Raw genomic sequence first — 4,967 nt, 5'->3', positions numbered from 1 at the left:
TGGCCACCACCATGAGGAAACCTCATCTGAGAAGCGGGTCCCAGGAATCCAGTGGATTTTTCTGGATTGAGTTGCAGGCACAGTGGTTGTTGCCAACTGACAGCAGTGAGAACGCTCCAACAGGAGGAGGGGAATCAAATGTAATTGCTCGGGAGACAGTGGAGTCCCTGGGCCAGAGGTGGCCTCTGATTCCTGCTGTTTGTTTCCTAGGCCTTCCCCTTACCCCACTGCTGGGGACAGAGAGCTTCTGGGGCCCTCGGTCTGATGGGGCCCAGCCTGATGTAGCCATTCAGCAGGCGTTGCCATGAGCTGGCAGCTCACAATTGGAACCAGTGACATTGCGGGGATTCCAGGGACACTCACCGGCCAGCTGAGGGCCAGTCAAGGGCTGTCGCTTAAATTCCAGCCTGGCAGGTGGCCACCAGCGGCTGGAGGCTGGTACAGGACGCATGTGCTTCCCCACCTGGGGCCCGAGTTCATGACCCCCCACCCAGAGCCTGTCCAGGGCAAGGTCTGGCCTCAGTCTGTACCTGAAGCTGCCCCAGCCCCAGCCCCAGCCCTGCAGCCTCTCTGCCTCCTGTGAACACACACAGGATTATTTATCTGATCTGTTCAGCTGGAGCCAGAGGTTGCAAACTCAGTGTCTTTGACAGGCTAGGGGGTGGAGGTAAGGTGAATTAGAGAACTGGCGACAGAGAGGCCTGGGTGGGCTGGTGAGGATGTGTCCAGTCTAAAGCAGTCCTGCTACACCTCTCCCAACTCTCCCCATAGGGAAAGGGGGATGCAGAGACAGAGCTCCCAACTTTTCAAGCAGAGCTGGAAGTTGCTTTGCAAAATCACTCAGTTAAAAAAAAAGTTGACAGCTAATCTATAAATGTGCATGTGCTTGATAAAGACATATGTTAGCTCCCTCTAGACTCTATTGGAAGAAATGTAGCAACTCGAATATAATGATAAAGGTCACTTAGCCTCAGAATTGAAGAAGCAGTAACGAGAGATGGGGACTATGGAGAATGGAAGAGTCCACAATCCAATAAAGAGCCTGACTGTTTCTCAGCTGATTGTGACCACACGTCCCTTCAAGAGAAGGTAGAGAGCCAGATCTTTACACAACATCTCCTAATTTTTAAAATATGGGCAATTAATTCCATTTTGAAAGCATCATAAAAGCCTAACAAAATACTTGTGGAGTCTCGGGGCTGTCCCGTCTTGTTTAGTGTTCACAGTCACCCATGGTCCCTGCACTGAGAGTGGGTCCTTTCCCGCCCCCCCCATCTCCCGGCATATCCCAGGCTCCATACAGAGCACGTTGACCCTCAGCTCTGAGACAGGTCTACAGAGTCCCCATCATCTTAGTTTTTACCCAGGTTTACTTGATACCAGGCAGTTTTCTTTCCTCACCGACCCCTCTCTCAATATTCTTAGTTACGAGAATAACACAATCATACTTTTAAGTATTTAAATAACATGAACCCCTTCACTTGCCTCCCACTCTTCACGTCTCGGCCCAGAGGCCAGGACCACGTTGATGTGTGTTCTCTGAGAACAGGCCTCTCATTTACTTACAGACAGGCAATAGAGGTACATGTGCTATAAATCTGAGAAGAGAAGCAAAGTATACTGAGTCATTAGAGACGGGGGCTCTCCTGATTTGGGGGTCAGGGAGGGCCTCTGCAAGGAGGGCACATCTACAGAGATAGAGGTGAGAGAACAGCATCTACAGAGATAGAGGTGAGTCATGCAGATAATGGGGAGGAGCCATCCAGGTAGTGGCACCAGCAAGTGCAAAGGCCCTGAGACAACTCCGATGATTTTAAGCAGCAGCAAGGAGGCCTGTGTGATTGACGCAGAGGGAGGGGGCAGGAGGGTGGTAGGTGCTGCGGTCGCAGAGAGGATGTGGTCGGGGGTGGCCCAGTTGGGGCCTTATGGGCCACTGTGAAGACTTTGGCTTTTATTCTGTTCGAGAGGTTAGGTCACTAGAGGATTTTGAGTGACGAAATATGATGACCCGACTCAAGGTATCTAAAGACCCCCGACTGCCAAGTGGGATGTGCAGAGTGAGGGAGTAGGACGGATGCCCAAAGACCAGTTCAGAGACTTGGGCAGTGGTCCAGATGAGAGATGGCAGGGCCCAGACACAGATTTAAGTCAGACCCTGGGTTTACGGACTCCAGCTTTGTTCTCACGGTTCCAACCTCCTTTCCTCTACTTTCCCAAAGGACTCCTACCTTCATAAAATCTAGTTATTTACCTAGTGGCTCAGTGATAAAGAATTTGCCTGCAACGCAGGCGACACAGGAGACATGGGTTCGATCCCTGGGTTGGCAAGATCCCCTGGAGGAGAAAATGGCAGCCCACTCCAATATTCTTGCCTGGAAAATCCCATGCACAGAGCTCTGAACCTGACAGACTACAGTCCATGGGGTCACAAAGAGTCGGACACGACTGAGTGACTGAGCACACACAAAAAAGGCAAAACATACTTGAAGAAATCATCTCCTTAGTTCTCCATGGTAAGCTGGGCTCCTGTGTCTTCTTAGAAGGAGCGGCGCTGCAGGCATTTGGTCTGAAGGGGGCGCTGTGTGCAATGGCTCCCAGACCACCTCCATCTCTGAATCTTCGAAGTACCAGACACCCTCCAAGTCCCAGTCAACACTGTCTGCTCTGAACTTTGGAGAAAGGCATGCATTTTTTTACTCTCCAAGGGTACTGCAGGGAACACACTGGTAGAACCCAGCATGCCAGCAAGCATCATTTATTCTGCTATTTTCTTCTTTAAAGTTTGAAAGAAAAATGTGTACAACTAGCACATCAAATCCAGGCTTCCATGGAGGCTCAAATTTTAAAGAGTGAGCCCATTTAAAGAAGAATATATTAAATAACAGTCTAAGTAGTGCCTTAAAATGGCCCCAGAACAACAATCACAAAGGGAGTGTATATAAACTGGTGATATCTGGCAAGTGCTGCTTCTGGAGGGCAGGGTGGTTCGGGCACTGGCATTTAAGCCCCATCATTGTGGCTGGAGGGGCTTTCCTTAGCTCATTAGAGTCACAAGAGAAAGGTGTCAGGGTGACCTCACTCCCAGCCCAGCATGGTGGGAAGGTTTGGTCATGGAAAGAAACTGGTTTCTGTTTTTTTCCCCACACGTCCTAAAGTCAATGCTGGGGAAAACAAGTTTTGGTTGGCTGGCCTGGTTTCATTAAAAATATTTAAAATTGGCTTCTTTCGCCCTCACAGTGATGTCTTCCAGGTGCTCTGCCTCTCATCTGAGCTGTCTGTCTGCAGCAGGGCGGGGCGGTGGAAGGAGATTAGATCATATTTTTTGCGTTAAAGATGTTGACATATAAGGCTTGGGAGTTACAGCATTTTCAATAAATCAAGTTACTATCCCAAGGGGAGGCTTACCACGTGCTATTTATGCACGAATGCCTCTATCATTTAAGAGGCTGGTTAAAATTTGTAGTTTAAGAGCGGATTAACAAAGCTCTCCGCAGCCCGTGGATTTGGGCAGGAATGAGTGCTCCGAACAAGCAGACACACAGGTAGCTGGCGGCAAAAACACCCAACAGCTAATTGCCTCCAAAATGAGTAGGATGGAAAAGCAACAGCTTCAAGACCCTGATTTTGAGCAGATTAAAAATAAGAAACAGTTTCTCAGGCTGTTTGCCTTCTGCCAACGCAGCATTTGGGGCTGCCGACTGCAGGTGAATTATTCACCCAGTGGTGGCCTCCTGGTTTCCAGGGGAAGTCTGACAGGTTGGGTGGGTGGCCAACTTTGTCCTTTTTCTCTCACTGAGGTGCAGGAGAAGGGATTCAGCCTCCATGGTGACCTAGCAAAGAGTTTAGCAAGCAGTGTCTGGTTCTGGTGTCTAAGGACCCCACAGCCGGCTCATCGGGGGTCAGCAACGCTTTTCCTTTGATCATCAGTCCGAGGGACCCCATCTAGGCCCTACAACTTGCCTTTTTTCCTTTCTGACTCACCTTGTCTGAACGATGCCCTCCAAGACCCAAACACTTCTTACAGACAACAAAACCCAAACTTGAAACTAGGACCATTTCAGATCACAAGAAGTGGAATGGAGAAATGGGTTGCAGGCTGGTAGGGATGGAAGGGGAAAAGGGGGAAGGCAGTTTACCTTAGATCAGATGCTCAAGGAAGACTTCTTGGAAGAGGTGACATTTGAGAAACAACCCATATGAACTTAGGGAATCACTTACATGGTATCTGGGGAAGGCTGCTCCAGGCAAAGGGAACAGCAAAGGACAAGGGCCCTGACACTTGATGAGTTTGGAAAAGAGAAAATCCCCGTGTGGCAGAGGTGAAGTGGGAGGGGTCTGGATCCTGCAGGACCTCATAGACCGGTGTGAGGAAACTGAATTTGACCTTTGAAGGCCACGAGGAGGCATTAAGGTGCTTTTGGTGAGGCGGTGACATGGCCTGTCGTCCTTATTAGAAATTTGCCCCCTCCTGTTACCTAGGAGATGAGGGAGTGACGGGGCAGGTGGGGAGGTGGACAGGAATGGAAGGAGTGACCGGACAGGGGGAGGATGAGGTGTGGGGGGTGACAGGAAACGGAGGCAGGTCTGACCAGGGGTGGTGAGGGGCACTTGCTCCTCATGCCAGCTGATTGTTGGCTCTCTTTCAGTTCAGTTCAGCTGCTCAGTCGTGTCCGACTCTTTGTGACCCCATGAATTGCAGCACGCCAGGCCTCCCTGTCCATCACCAACTCCCGGAGTTTACCCAAACCCATGTCCATCGAGTCGGTGATGCCATCCAGCCAACTCATCCTCTGTCGTCCCCTTCTCCTCCTGCCCCCAATCCTTCCCAGCATTAGGGTCTTTTCCAATGAGTCAGCTCTTCGCATCAGGTGGCCAAAGGATTGGAGTTTCAGCTTCACCATCAGTCCTTCCAATGAACACCCAGGACCGATCTGCTTTAGGATGGACTGGTTGGATCTCCTTGCAGT

The 4,967-nt window shown here is 50.3% G+C and overlaps 1 long non-coding RNA gene across 1 annotated transcript; it reads left to right on the top strand.

Moving 5' to 3' along the window:
• The first annotated feature begins 338 nt into the window (after positions 1–338).
• LOC145533522 (uncharacterized) lies at positions 339–1,181 on the top strand. Its single transcript, XR_014074141.1, has 2 exons — positions 339–438; positions 907–1,181. It is a non-coding gene; the product is annotated as an uncharacterized LOC145533522 (long non-coding RNA).
• The last annotated feature ends 3,786 nt before the right edge of the window (positions 1,182–4,967 follow it).

The sequence above is a fragment of the Giraffa tippelskirchi genome, chromosome 13 (genome assembly GCF_054371585.1).
Source record: "Giraffa tippelskirchi isolate mGirTip1 chromosome 13, T2T-mGirTip1v1.2.pri, whole genome shotgun sequence".
NCBI classification, from domain to species: Eukaryota; Metazoa; Chordata; class Mammalia; order Artiodactyla; family Giraffidae; genus Giraffa; species Giraffa tippelskirchi.
Note: the sequence above shows the minus strand (reverse complement) of the source record. Positions and strands in the feature narration are given on the sequence as shown.